Below are 16,193 nucleotides of genomic sequence, written 5' to 3'. Positions count from 1 at the left end.
AGAGGAGACTGCGTGAATCAGGCCTTCCATGATTTAATTGCTGCAAAGAAGCCACTACTAAAGGACACCAATAATAAGAAGAGACTTGCTTGGGGGCAATAAACATGAGCAAAGGACATTAGACCGGTGGAAATCTATAATTTGGTCTGAAGAGTCCAAATTTGTGAGCCATGTCTTTGTGAGACACAGAGTGTAGTTCCCACCGTGAAGCATGGAGGAGTAGGTGTGATGGTGTGGGAGTGCTTTGCCGGTGACACTGTCTGTGATTTAGAATTCAAGACACACTTAACCAGCATGGCTACAGCAGCATGGCTACAGCAGCATTCTGCAGCGATATGCCATCCCATCTGGTTTGTATTTAGTGGGACTATCATTTTTTTTCAAAAGGACAATGACCCAACACACCTCCAGGCTTTGCAAGGGCTGTTTGACCAAGGAGAGTGATGGAGTGCTGCATCAGATGACCTGGTCTCCACAATCACCCGACCTCAACCCAATTGAGATGGTTTGGGATGAGTTGGATCGCAGAGTGAAGGAAAAGCAGCCAGCATATGTGGGAACTCCTTCAAGACTGTTAGAAAAGCATTCCAGGTGAAGCTGGTTGAGAGAATACCAAGCATGTGCAAAGCTGTCATTTAGGCAAAGGATGGCTACTTTGAAGAATCTGAAATCTAAAATATATTTTAATTTGTTTAACACTTTTTTGGTTACTACATGATTTCATATGTGTTATTTCATAGTTTTGATGTCTTCACTATTATTCTATAATGTAGAAAATAGTCCAAATAAATAAAAACCCTTGAATGAGTAGGTGTGTCCAATTTTTAATTAGAGTACTGTATGTTTCAGTAAGATTGGCTTCTTAGTCTCACGATGTTGCGCCTCTGGGTGAATAAAACTCTGATAATAGTGCTCAATTTTGCCCCTAGTGGCCAGTTTTGAAGGCATTTCCTGACGCCCCTCAGGACATGGATAGACATCCGATTTTGACGTCAATCTTGAACCACCTGGCTGATTGGCTATACAGTTAAACCATGCAAGGTGGTTAACTGTAGGCTACACATGCTCACAGTTTTTTTTTGGTGAGATAGTCATGTCCCATGTCCCTTTTGACAGGAAATTAATATCCAAGCTCGAACAGTTATTTGGACAAAGCCATTCTCAAAACATCACTCATATAGGCTGTTTCAACGCGCATTAGTCATCTATTTAATTGGAAAGTTTATAGGGACATATATTCAACGTACACCACAATAAGTGTTGTTTGTGTTCACAAACAAAATAAACACCAGAACGTTGGACCAACTACTGAGAGAAAAGTCATCATTTCATTCATGGCAGATTAGTCAAATGGAAAAATAAAGTCTGAGTTCAAATTCCACCAATTCAAATAATATAATGGCTTCGAACGTCAGGGAATCAAATATAAACTCCCATATAGGAATTGAGTCATCATTCAGCCATAGACCAGTTAGAATTTAATGTTACTGAATTAGGCTACGATGACATTAATCAATCACCTACGTGTACGTTGCCATATTGTAATCAATGTTGCTGGATGAAAAATCGCCTTTTACGCACCAGTTAGGCCTACGCATAAATTATTATAGCTATCAAGTGAAACTTACAAATACCTCTTAGTTTTGTCTCTGCGTGATGGCTTTCCCTATATGGCTATGTGATGGCCTACATGTATAGAGTAAACATGAGTCATAACGTTTGTTGTAAGAAGCCATAACTGGGAATCACCAAATATATTATACTGTAGATTGCTCCGTGTAGATTGCATTGCCTTATCATAACCGCAAGCATACAATATCGCTTCAATAACCGGCACATTTGCATTCCCAAGGTGTAGCAATTGGCACTGACTTGATAATGGAATAACTCAATAAGTGTTAATAAGAAATTTAAAGACTATATACCCGTGGCTCCCATGCACCTTACGAACACATGCGCACATAAAAACCATTGGTTACATCTGGTTCTGTGATTGGACATAAAACGAACTGTCACTGGAATGACGTCACAGCGGCCGTAAATTGTCAACAGAGGACGCGCGCAGCAGACGAGTAGAGCTCGGAGGACTAGTGAAGGAGACGGACTAACCCTGAGAAGACCGCGCGTATTTATCCAATGATTGGATCGACAGATGAAGAGTGAGACCGCGAATTAGCCAGACATACGCACTTGGAGGGAAGATAGAACTGAAGACTAAATAAAGGGGATTCCAAAAATATATTTCTTTATCTTGGACCTAAAACACAAGTAAGCCATATCAGCATCACTAAGAACTGACATGGTATCTTATTCCATGGATTGATTGCATTTTACAATGAATCTGTTCTCTCGTCATGTCCATGGGCTGCCTGCTACCTTGGATGTGTCTGATTTGCTGGTGGTCGCCTTTTACTTACAATTATCGGTTTTTAGTTGTGCCATGTTTAGAAATAGGCGTGCGCTTCTGGCATCGGTGACATTGAGCAGATTGGGGTATATGTTATTTCTTTACATCAAATATAAAATAATCCTACATTCTTGTCCAAAGTGTTATAACAATGTAGGCCTACTGTGTTATTTTCAGTAATAGATTACAATACAGTAATTGTGTAGGTTATAGCCTTGCTTTTGATGAGAATAGCCCTTGGTTCAGAAAGCAGGTCATTGGCACGAAGTCTCATTAAAAGTGATCAGGCTTAGAAGCACACAAAGGCAACTCTGCAATCATATGACAGTCTGTTAAATAGGTTTCCTTTCATGTCTTGTATGTTTGTAAACGGGTCGGTGGTTTTTAGATCGGAACGTGGTTGAATCGAAGCATGGCAAAGGGCCGAGACCTGTACGATCTGTTCTCCATTTTCATTGCACGTCCAAGTCATCCTCTAAATATGTTAAACTTCTAAACAGGGACGTATAGACTATGAGCAAATCAGTCTTTGAAGCTAGTATGCATGCACAACTAGGCCTAGTGTTGTTGTTCTTAAAATTATATACACAACAAATAAGTATTGCGATTAAGAAGACTCCCAGAATAGAAGTAAACCTAGGCCTGCTTTCAATTGTCTATATGCCTATGTAATTTGATGATAGACAAGGACCTGTTAAATTTGGTTGTAGTTATGTAACCTATTTATTAATGGATAGAAGGAAAATAACTGACCAAATGCAAACAAAACCAGTACGCCCTATGCAGCCTAAACCTTACACAACTAATTAGTAATTTCGTAAATAGAAATGTAATTTTGCCTTTTTTTCAGTGGAAGCAAAATAGTTTAATTTCTGTGTAAGTGTTGTCCAATTATTTTAGCCAAATTAAATGTAACAAAGCAACTGTTGGTTAGGTCAGTGTCATGCTAATTAATCAACACTTTTCACATCACATTTACTGAATTACCTACTAAGATTACAATTGTCATTTTCAAGATATAACACAATAATATACTATTTTACTAGACTATGATCTCTACTAGACTACAGGAAAATATCCATTATTTTTCTCTCTCCGAGATAAATGAAAACATCTCAAATTGACAAGGAAACATCTCCAAAATTTTGTAGAGATATCCCCTAAATTACGATACTTGAATAATTTAATTTGGTGACAGAGAACTATAGGCTCAACATAAACCAGGGGGCATGCGCATATGATACAAACACTTGTATTTATCATAGAACAAATGATGAACCTCTCTGTTGTACTGTTTTTTGTTTGTTTTTTGTTTTGGTAAGCTACACATACATATATGTTTTATTCAATCAAAGGCAATGTAGTTTTTAACTCGAATCGATTGTAGCCCTAGATATTTCATAGGCTACTTGTTAATGGAACTTTAGTATTGATTAGAAAAGTTAGAAAAGTAAATATAATCGAATGACATGCCTATTAATAATAATGTGTATCAGTATAGGCCTTTTTGTTGTCATAGCCTGAAAGAAGTGGTGATATATTGTAATTACAGGCCAAACTGCATAAACACACTTATAGTCCATGTTATTCCAGGTCTTATTGGTCTTTTAAAAATGACTTTGTTGCTTTGCTGTCAGTGTCCTGTCTTCACGCCACATGGACATCTACGAATAGAATAAATAGACATCTCTAGAATAGAAAATAATTCTTCCCCTCTTATTTTCGGCCATCATTTTAAAGGAAATGTATAGCCTAATGGTCATAAACATATTTAAATCATATATGTCATTCTTCCTCTCTTAAGGTGTCTGATGAAGCACGCCATCATTACCCACTCACCAATCCGTCATGAGTCTGAGGCAGCAAGATAAAGTAGTCTACGAAAATGTGAACCGGAGGTCGTTTTCTGTCTTTGGTTATCTAGCTGTATGAGTGTTAAATACCTGTCATAAAGCTAGATAACCGAAAGTAGAAATTACTTCCACATTCTTGTTCCGGTGGAAAATAAGGCCTAGGGTATGCCTAAAACTAAGTTAGGCCTTTTGACAAGTTTCGTCAAGTTCCACCTCAAAGGTAAGCAACACGTCATGTTGTTAATTTTAAAACAATTAACATATTTGTTGTCACACTGCTTGCAATGAAATTGGTACAAAATTATGGTGTTTTTAATATTTTGTAAAACGCTTACAAATCGAATCAAATCAACAATAAAAAAAATGCTTTTTAATTTCAGACAAAAAATATGAACAGATGTACGCCTAGCCTACTTTTCTCCCAACTCACTGACATCGTAAAACATGTCTTAGTTTTGATATGGCCCTCTCGACAGTTTTTCTTGGCATATTTGGCTGTTTCCTAATGACTATGTTTGTGGCCTAATAAGGACTACAGGCCTCTCTTTACATTTGTAATAAATAAATAGGCCTGATGTCGACAAATGTTTTTCGATTTCGATTTAATTTTGGTTAGTGGCATTAGTCGGGGTTGTATGAATCTGTTTCGATTGGTTGGATTAGTTTGTTTTCTTAGGGCGATTATCCGCGGAGCCTGGCCTCTCGGGAGCTGTCCCGTCCATTCTAGAATATGGTGCTGAATGCTAAACAGCTCGCGCCCACTCGGAGAGAACGACGCGCGCTCTCTGGCGTCATCACCACCAATGTGTACACAATTAGGCCTCCTAACTGAAATGAATCTCTTTTACAATTTGTCAAAATATTATAGTAGGCCTATTCCTTGTTCAAGCCATTAAGAAAACGAAAAATGTAAGGATCTTTGAAATAATGGTCAAAGCACTAAGTGTTTCAGGTAGTGTAGGCTATTTGAATAAACAATACAATAGCAATGCAACTGAAGTTGAATGGTTTAGGCCTACTCTAAGAATACACCCATGGGTAAGAAAAACACTTGCAGACTGCAGTTAAAATTAAAGTGCATCTGAGAGCTTGGGAGTAATTCTACCAATACCTTGACCTCTACCTCTCAATAACAAGGGCAGGAGCATCCGGGATACAGGGCTTGAACATCTGAACTTGGTACTTCACCTACTCTGTATGCTTTGGGCAGAGAATTAAGCAACTGAGATTGTAAAGCCTAGAGAGCTCTAAAGTGAGATGAGTTTTCATTCATCCCCTTAACTACCTGCTGCAGCGAAGCTCACTGTCAGTCCATGCCTGGCTAATTACTTTGATTCAAATAGGGAGATTGGATTTATGCGAAAAGTCCAAGGTCTTTTCCCTTGCAGGCATGGGCCAAAGCTTTCACTCAGTTTGGTCTTCACAGTATTCTGGGAATTCTGTATGCCATCACAAAATCTTGCAATAATTTAGATTTCCTTTGATTTTATTAATTGTGGTGTTGTTAGCCTGGTTGTATGATGTAAAAATTATGATTTGGGGAGAGGCTTCTGGGAGAGGCGTGTGTGCGTGTGCTTACCATACAATCTTCCAGAGGCAGCTGACAGACAATTCACCTCTGTGTTAGTAGAATGTGTGGAGAAGTATGGTATGAAATAATTACTTAATCACTGTGTTAGTAGAATGTGTATTAGACGTATGGTATGAAATAATTACTAAATCACTGTAGAATTGGTTTCTGTATTTATCATTACAATGAACTAAAGGAACAATACAGGAATGTTGTGTTCACATTTGTCTCTTATAAATAAACTGCAGAGGTAGTTGCCATGGTTTCAGATCTGCAATAATAACCTCATAACATAGTGTCTGTTTTTATTGTTAATTCTCATGTCCTCTCTCCTCCACCTGCCTTCCTCACAGGCGACTCATTCACAACATGGTGTGATCAAGGAGCACAAATAGGGGACAGAATCATCAAAAAAAGCGAATGAGGAGGAGAATTGCCACACAATACCCCACCCCCTTTACCCACTGGCCTCTAATGCCATCTGTACTGCAAAATGGGAGACAAGAGACGCTGTGCCTATGCCAAGATGGGGATCTCCAGAGGATGGGCACGCTGAGAGCAGAGAGAGGAGCCATCTTGGGAGACATTGCTGCAGCACCTAAGATGGCTGGGCTGGCATGCGACGTGAGTTGCATTATGGTCCTGTGTTTGGTGGGGTTGGGGTGAAAAATAGTTAGTGGGTGATGAAGGGAGGAGGGTGTTCCCTATTTCCTCACACCTCACACTTCTTCCCTCGCCCTATCTGATACTACTAATTAGAATAGAAGGGGTTGGGGCGAGGTGGAGGAGGCAGAGGGCTGGGAGGCAAAAAAAAATGAATGAGCTGGCACCGATTGGAGGATTGCAAGAAGGCCTGCCATTTTCTCTTGTCATGGCGGCTTTTTACTCTTTACTCCCCTCCCGCCCCCAACGTCTTTTCCTGGTTTACAGTAGAGGAACACATGCTGAAGGCCTATTCCTCCCACTCAAGTAGAATATGTTATTCTGAGAAGCCATTGATTATGTTATGTAATAATGTAACCGTATTTTGACAATATAGTTGGTTATTCTTTGTTGTGTTTTGGAGGGTGGCAGGGACATTTTTGTTCTGAAAGGCTAAAGGCTTAGTGCTCTAGGAAAATATGCTAGTGTGGGTTGTGTTGATGGTTGGTTTGCTTGATGCAAATAGTTATTAATTAATTCTCAATCTTCTTTGTCTTTTTCTCATTATGTTTTTGTTCAGATGAAGACTAATATACAGTGCAGTTGTTGAATGATAATTGATCTAGAATAATTATTGACCTTTTGTGGGAGACACACAAAAGGGGAAACACACATCAAGCATGATTTACATTTACATTTTTTGTAATTAAGCAGATGCTCTTATCCACAAAGACTCACAGGAACAAGTTCGATTGTAAAACAGGAAAGGCTCATACTCGGCTGTTAATTGCATTGTGTGTTGCCATTCTCAAATTATTATTTTATTAATATTAATCTATATAAAATTGAATCAAATGTGTATGTGTGTGTGTGTGTGTGTGTGTGTGTGTGGTGTGTGTGCATGCGTGCGTGTCTGCATCTGTGTGAGCATAGTTTATTCATAAATTACTCCCACATTTCTGTATATACTCTACTCCCAAATATTGGTGATAAGACCATTATAATCACAAATATTATAGAAATAGCATTGCATATATTGCACAACTGCCTTGATTCATGGTTGTTGCAATGGTTGTGTGTGTTCGCCATCCTAATCAAATGACTTTCAATGTATCCACTACTGTGGTAATTAAGCTCTATGAACATGCAAAACACACTCACACCAAAATCAGACTTGTGTCTGATATGAATAACGCCCCGTGCCCCTGGCTGTTTCTGCCACAACCTGAAACGGGGAGAGAGAGAGTCTGCTTAAAGGGCCAATGTGCAGCTGCAGCCTGAATTCGCGTGTTAATGAACAGAGGCTTCCGTTTTCACATTATCATTCAGCCCCACTTTCTCTCCCCCTCAATGGCTGTTCACCCACTCCTACCCCCTCTTAACCCCCCACCCCCACCGCCCACCTCCCCACCCCCCCCACTCCACCCCACTCACCCACCCTTCAAAAAAGCCCATGCTTTCCCACCATTGTAAGGGCTGGTGGTGCGGCAGGCCCTGGGTCTGGAGGGCCTGGGGCCGGGGGCAGGGTGGGAAAGGCCCTCCAGACTAGACTATGAGCAGATGCCACAGACATTAGACTTTCACAGCCGATCAGGAGGGTCTTGTGAGCGATTGAGTTTAATGTGTGTGTGGTGTGTGTTTAATATGTGCATTTGATATGTTGGCTGGGTGGCTGAGGGATGGTGGGTAGGTTTACACAGGTTTACACACTAGAGTGCCACCTGACTATTCAATCTGCTCTGCATGTCTAAGAAGGGTGTAAATCCTGTGGACTGGGACATTCTTTGACAAACGTATAGGAGATTTTACTGCCATTATACGTACGTTGACAGTATACACAGCACCAAGCTGGCATATGATAGAAATATAAGTTGCAATACAGGTGAAATGTTACTCATCAATCTTATTTTGATTGTATGAGAAACATATTGTATTTTGCGTTCTAGATTGTGTTGCCTTAAGTGATAAAAATAGATTTGGAGAAAAAGCCAGGGAGTGTTTCAGTATTATCAGTGGGTCTGACGTGCTTCTTCTCTGCCAAGTTCTCCTCCTCTACCTAATTTTTCTCTGTTTATCTCTGGGGTGCATGGTACGGGTTCCACAAAGGAACCAGGTAAAGATAAAGAAAAGACACTGAAACACTGGCTGTATCATAGGAAATCTAATGGTAGTCAATTTGGGTGAAGTAGATGAAAAGTGATGTATTGATTGACTGAGCATTGTCAGCAAACCTGTGTGTTTAAACAGCGGACTAATCATCCATCTTCTTCATCATGCAGGTTTAACGAATGTGTCGTTTATATTTGAAAGGCTGGTTTCTCAGACCCAGATTAAGACTGGTCCTGGACTAAAATACACTTTAAATAGAGAACATCCATTGAGCATGCTTTTCAGTCCAGGAACAGACTTAATCAGAACCTGCCCATAATGTATTGCCCTTTTTATTCAGATGAATGATACTTACAGCTCTATATATACTGTAACTGCATTAGGGCGATTTGTTTTATGTCTATACAGCATAAGTGGAGCTATGATGGAGACAGAAAGAGAGAGACAATTTGCTCATATTATACTTAATCTCTTTTTCTATTAAAGTGGTGTACTGTGTTATAGCAAACAAAGAGAGAAAGAAAACCTGTTTGACAGACAATCTGCTTTTTGAAAAGGTAAAAACAACTATAGAATACCATTTCCGCTGACAGTTGTTCATCGAAAAGGGGGAAAGACAGATGGGTGGAAAGGAGTGGAAAAGGACAGGGAGAGAGATGCAGAGAGATGCTAAGTGGGAGGAGGAGAGAGACAAGTGACCGTGTGTAGAGGGTGAGCTGCCATCTTTCTTCCTTCTGTCTCCCTGCGTAGAGCACAAGCTACTGTAAGTAGAGGAACAGTGAGACGCAGGCTCTTCCAAAGGATCTCTATGTGTTGAATTGCATATCAGTAATGGAGCATTAGGGGGATGTGTGTGTGTGTGTGTGTGTGCGCTCGCGTGCGTGTGTGCGCACGTATGTGTGTGCGCGTGTGTGCGTGCAGCTCTATGTGACAGATGGTACAGTCGTGGGCAGGGGCACAGTGACGACCGAGGCAGATTAGTCAGGCGATCTAAATGTATTCATGCTCACTCTACTAGTATTTAGTGAGACATGTTTTTCTTTCAAATACTGGAAGCGGGCATGCATGCATTTAGACCCCCCATCCAGCCCCTGTACTGTCCATGCATATCTGTTCAGTGTTCACAGACATGCACTGTTCCCCTATGTGTTTTCTTTAATGATACACTAAGCCATCGTTGCATTAAATGAAGGAAAGAACACAGTTAGTTCATATGTAATACATTCTGTCCAACAGTTCCAGATCATATGAATTTGGTATGGAAGTAAAACCTCAATTGTTATCAAAACAGAAAACAGAAAATCAACTCTAACACAAAATACCAAAATGATCCAAAACAAGTCAAATGTGGCATAGCTTGATGGTCATTATAACGTGCCAGTATTGAGATGCTTAAGGAGGAAGACTTAAATCTGTTCTTTAACAAAGAACCAGGTTTCAATCAAGAATGTGGTCATGTCCATTCAGTGATTGGTCATGGAGGTCAGTGGCACTAAGACATGGTGTCAAGAGGATTTGGGATCTAAATGATCCCAAGATTCCCCCTCCCGTGTATGGATAGCTCAACCATAGATTTTACCTTAATCTCTGAACAAACGTAGCTATCCGTATATGGGATGTAATGTGTGGGCTTTGGTGACCACCACAGAAGGAATTAGAAAATATATTGGAGCCTAGCATTAATTTAATCATATAACTGTTGTTTGAGGTTTCTGGACCTGTTGGATATTTTTTCTAAATTGATTTTATTATTTGAATAAAGTATTTTCTAATGTTTGGAGTTATTTCAGTGATTGAGAGTCAAAACAAAAAGTGATCATGTTTATTTATATAGGCACATCACTTCTTATTTACACTGACGGCCTACCCCAGCCAAACCCTACGCCGCCCTATGGGACTCCCAATCACGGCCGGTTGTGAATCGAACCAGGGTCTGTATTGATACCTCTAACACTGAAATGCAGTGCCTTAAACCACTGCGCCTCTCGGGAGCCCAAATATGTGTTCCTACACTTCCCATTCTCTATACGTAAGTTAAGTAGCCCACAAACAGGTAATGAAATAAGTTCAGCTCCCCAGTTACCTCTCTGGACTGCTCTCTCGCTGTGTGGATAGTATAAACGTTCACTCTGATATATATTAACCCTGGCTCATGGGTCATCTCTGGGTGTGTGCGCATTTATTTGTGGGTCCAATGTGGGTCAGGCTGGCCTCATCAGTCCTCCTTAATGTAACTCTTGCAGAGACTAATCTAGCACAAAGCCTTGTCTTTAAGTATCTTATAGAGGAAGACACAGGAGAAATGTCTATATCCAGGACTTTTCAGATTATGTCTGTCTGCCCCTAGTAGTCCTGGAGCAGGGGTCTTCTGTGCTCCAATGAAAGTAGAGGAGAATTAGGTGACTGAGCTTACAGTACTCTTATACTGTATAATCACACTAGGGGAAGATGAAGTTTGGAGGAGGGAGGATGGGGTGACCTGTTTTTTAAAATCTTTGCGTATCTCTTAATCTGATTGAAGATGTATAGCTACTGTATAGTACTATCTACAGTTCTGTAATTATTGTGTTTTTCCTTCTCTGAAATACTTCAGGTTTGCGAACTGAGAGAAGCGGGGAACACTTAGAAAGAGGAGTGTCAGTTTTCCAGTGTCAACACTGTATAGATTTCTAACGCTCAGTTCTTACTGATACTGCATACTGGTTCTTTCTCCATTTTGATCATTCTACTACTGATTCTATATTATTTGACCCGATTTATATTTGATAAATATCACCGTCTTATCAAAAGTTATATAATGAGCAGGCTTTTTTGTTTCTACATTTTTTTGTATTATGGGTAAAGTTCGTCAAATTCATATTCATGGCTGTCAAACTGCCTCGTGTCTGGCCAGTGGGAGAGGTGGTCTTGGAGGTGATGCGGAGGAGTTGTTTTTCCCTTTGACCCCTGTGGAGGTTGCTAGGGGAGGGTAGTGCACCAGTGAGAAGGCTGAGCTGTCAGAGCTGTCTTAGACACATCAGCCCCCACCACACACACACACACACACACACACACACACACACACACACACACACACACACACACACACACACACACACACACACACACACACACACACACACACACACACACACACACAGAGCTGGGGGATGTCAGCTCTGAGGGAAGGAGGGCTTTATGCTCATCAGACACCTCCTTACCACAACTCCAGTCTATCCCACCACCCCACTACAATTACAGTCTATCCCTCCACCCCCACTACAATTCCAGTCTATCCATCCACACCCACTACAATTCCAGTCTATCCCTCCACACCCACTACAATTCCAGTCTATCCCTCCACCTCCACCCCCACTACAATTCCAGTCTATCCCTCCACTACAATTCCAGTCTATCCCTCCACCTCCACTACAATTCCAGTCTATCCCTTCACCTCCAACCCACTACAATTCCAGTCTATCCCTCCACACCCACTACAATTGCAGTCTATCCCTTCACCTCCACCTCCACTACAATTCCAGTCTATCCCTTCACCTCCACCCCACTACAATTGCAGTCTATCCCTCCACCTCCACTACAATTCCAGTCTATCCCTTCATCTCCACCCCACTACAATTCCAGTCTATCCCTCAACCCCCACTACAACTCCAGTCTATCCCTCCACCTCCACCCCCCACTACAGCTCCAGTATACCCCCCACCCCCACTACATTTCCAGTCTATCCATCCACCCCCACTACAATTGCAGTCTATCCCTTCACCTCCACCCCACTACAATTCTAGTCTATCCCTCCACCTCCACCCCACTACAATTCCAGTCTATCCCTCCACCTCCACTACAATTGCAGTCTATCCCTCCAACCCCACTACAACTCCAGTGTATCCCTCCACCTCCACCCAAATCAAATCAAATCAAATTGATTTGTCACATACACATGGTTAGCAGATGTTAATGCGAGTGTAGGGAAATGCTTGTGCTTCTAGTTCCGACAACGCAGTAATAACCAACAAGTAATCTAACCTAACAATTCCAAAACTACTACCTTATACACACAAGTATAAAGGGATAAAGAATTTGTACATAAAGATATATGAATGAGTGATGGTACAGAACGGCATAGTCAAGATGCAGTAGATGGTATCGAGTACAGTATATACATTTGAGATGAGTAATGTAGGGTATGTAAACAAAGTGGCATAGTTTAAAGTGGCTAGTGATACATGTATTACATAAAGATGCAGTAGATTATATAGAGTACAGTATATTCATATACATATGAGATGAGTAATGTAGGGTATGTAAACATTATATTAAGTAGCATTGTTTAAAGTGGCTAGTGATATATTTTCCATCAATTTCCATCAATTTCCATTATTAAAGTGGCTGGAGTTGAGTCAGTTTGTTGGCAGCAGCCACTCAATGTTAGTGGTGGCTGTTTAACAGTCTGATGGCCTTGAGATAGAAGCTGTTTTTCAGTCTCTCGGTCCCTGCTTTGATGCACCTCTACTGACCTCGCCTTCTGGATGATAGCAGGGTGAACAGGCAGTGGCTCGGGTGGTTGTTGAACCTTGATGATCTTTCTGGCTTTCCTGTGACATCGGGTGGTGTAGGTGTCCTGGAGGGCAGGTAGTTTGCCCCCGGTGATGCGTTGTGCAGACCTCACTACCCTCTGGAGAGCCTTACGGTTGTGGGCGGAGCAGTTGCCGTACCAGGCGGTGATACAGCCCGACAGGATGCTCTCGATTGTGCATCTGTAGAAGTTTGTGAGTGCTTTTGGTGACAAGCCAAATTTCTTCAGCCTCCTGAGGTTGAAGAGGCGCTACTGCGCCTTCTTCACGACGCTGTCTGTGTGGGTAGACCAATTCAGTTTGTCCGTGATGTGTACGCCGAAGAACTTAAAACTTACTACCCTCTCCACTACTGTCCCATCGATGTGGATAGGGGGGTGCTCTTTCTGCTGTTTCCTGAAGTCCACAATCATCTCCTTTGTTTTGTTGATGTTGAGTGTGAGGTTATTTTTCACCCCCCACTACAGCTCCAGTCTATCCCTCCACCCCCCACTACAACTCCAGTTACCCAACCCCCACTGGCACCCCAACTTCAGACACACAATCTAACCCACCATAGGCACACAGTTCACCCCCAAAACCCAAGTACTCAGTCTATGCTCCACAGCTCCAGTCTGGCCCCTCCTTCAATCTACCCCTCTGTAGATCTGTGTAGGGTAACCCCCACCCTTGATCCCTGTCTAGACTCTACCTCAAAGTCTACAACAACACCCTCACCATATAGAAGAGAATCCATGCATCCTCGGCCCTACATTAAAACTTTTCCCTCTGCCACTCACTGCATGCTTTGCCTACAAATATTTGAAGTAGAATGCTTCTGTTGTATTGTCTTATATTGTTGTGTTGAATTGAGGATTCATTTGGATGGCATAAACCTCCAGTGTTACAGAACCACCTTATGGCTGTGGTAAGGCCAGGACAGATAACAGTTTTACTTTTCAGTGGAAAATAACTGATATGTCAGTCTGTATGTGCCAGTGTTTGCGTTTGTAAGTCTGTTCGTGTGTGAGTGTGGTCCCCTTCGAGGTTGTACCCGTTCAGGGGAGGGGTCTTGCAAATGAAAGGGTCTCTATTTGCATACGCTGCATGCCGTCTGAGAAGTGGGAGCAGTCAAAAAATATATCAGAGGTGGACAAAGAGAGAGAGGACAAACCCTGCATTGTGGGGCTGGTGAGAGAAAGAGACTTTTTGAATGGGTGAGTGGGTGAAAATTGACAGAGAAAGAGTTTGGGCCGGCTCCCTGAAGTGATTAAAGCCTACAGAGCTCCATTCATACAGAGTTAAAATGGAGGAGAGGAAACGCACACAGTGCTGTGCATGCAGGGCCTATTTGCTGAAATATTGAAAAATACTGTTTGCATTTTCAGGCTTGAATAAATGTTTGAAAGTGTCTAAAATGAACAAAAAATAAAGATGAATTATGTTATGGTAGCCTAAATAACGATAGTGGACTGTGGAGGTGGCTATCATGTTGACCAAGGATCTAGCATTGTTATAGATTGTGTAAGTGTTTCTGGTAGGCAGTGAAATGCATTTATAGTTAAACCTTGTAGGGTGTCGTTCAGCTTGATTGAGCATCTGAGCTTCCTATAAGCTTGCCAATAAGCTTGCATACATGCGTGTGTGCATGTCTGTGTGTGTGCTCGTGTGGTTCTCTATTAACTGCAGGTTTTGTAGCTCTTGTCGTCATTCTAATGCTAATGATTCTTAACCATTTATATCTGTCCTATATTCTCAGGTTTGGATGTGGAGTGGTCAGTAGGGAGGGAGATTCTGCATACTCTATTGGTGTTCCTCGTACAGTATGGACCAAACCACTAAACAACAATCAGACTATTGGAAACCATCTCTGTCACTGTCATACAAAGTTTATACAACCAGAGGACCACGACAAGGAAGAGGGAAGATTTGTGCAATTTAGTTTTATTTGTGTGTTTTTTTGTTAGCAATAGGGTAATAGTGTAATGATTTGATTATTTTTTTTAAATTGTATTTATATACTACAATGTGTTTCTATTTGTCTTTGTTGCTTCTTTTTGATATTCATTATTTGAGTCTTATTTTTGTATATATTTATATAGTTTTAAATGCTATGATTATTTGTGTTGTTCCAAATGTCTGAATAAAAATGACAGTTAGTGTGAAATGGTGCTGCTTTTTTGGGGGGTTCAACCAGGGAGCCATTAAAGCTAGAACCGCCACTGCTTAAGAGATACGTTGGCTCCCCCCAAAAAATCATCTCCTTCCATAGAAGAATGGGGGCGGGACAATATCTGAAAATACTCATCTCAGCCCAGAACCAAATCACAAGAGACTAGAAAATATTGGAGAAATCTGATATTTCTTTCATGGAATACATTCACACTTTGACTTTCACTCTTGATTGATTTTGTTGTTCTTTTACTGATTCAATTAAATAATCATGAAAAACATTATGAACCCACTTATGCTCTCAAATCACAAGTGACAGTCATATACTCAGCTGTATTTTATGTAAAAGTACTGAAAATGTGTGTGTGTGTGTGTGTGTGTGTGTGTGTGTGTGTGTGTGTGTGTGTGTGTGTGTGTGTGTGTGTGTGTGTGTGTGTGTGTGTGTGTGTGTGTGTGTGTGTGTGTGTGTGTGTGCTCGCGTGTGTGCGCCTGTGCTTGTGCATGCATGCAAGTACAGTGCCTTCAGGAAGGATTCACACCCCTTTACTTTTTCCACATTTTGTTATGTTACAGCCTTATTCTAAAATGGATTAAATCGTTTTTTTCCCCCTCATCAATCTACACACAATATCCCAAAATGACAAAGTAAAAACAGGTTACTTACATTTTTTGCATTTATTATAAATAAAAACGTAAATATCACATTTACATTATTTACATTAAGTATTCAGACCCTTTGCTCAGTACTTTGTTGAAACGCCTTTGGCAGTGATCACAGCATCGAGTCTTCTTGGGTATGACGATACAAGCTTGACACACCTGTATTTGGGGAGTTTCTCCCATTCTTCTCTGCAGATCCTCTCAAGCTCTGTCAGGTTGGATGGAGAGCATGA

At 41.1% G+C, this 16,193-nt stretch overlaps 1 long non-coding RNA gene across 1 annotated transcript; it reads left to right on the top strand.

Moving 5' to 3' along the window:
• The first annotated feature begins 2,086 nt into the window (after window positions 1-2,086).
• Window positions 2,087-15,198, top strand: LOC112219133. The gene is made up of 4 exons (XR_002948691.2): window positions 2,087-2,268; window positions 4,212-4,480; window positions 6,184-6,454; window positions 14,888-15,198. It is a non-coding gene; the product is annotated as an uncharacterized LOC112219133 (long non-coding RNA).
• Window positions 15,199-16,193: the final 995 nt, after the last annotated feature.

This window comes from Oncorhynchus tshawytscha, linkage group LG19 (genome assembly GCF_018296145.1).
Source record: "Oncorhynchus tshawytscha isolate Ot180627B linkage group LG19, Otsh_v2.0, whole genome shotgun sequence".
Lineage (NCBI taxonomy): Eukaryota > Metazoa > Chordata > Actinopteri > Salmoniformes > Salmonidae > Oncorhynchus > Oncorhynchus tshawytscha.
Note: the sequence above shows the minus strand (reverse complement) of the source record. Positions and strands in the feature narration are given on the sequence as shown.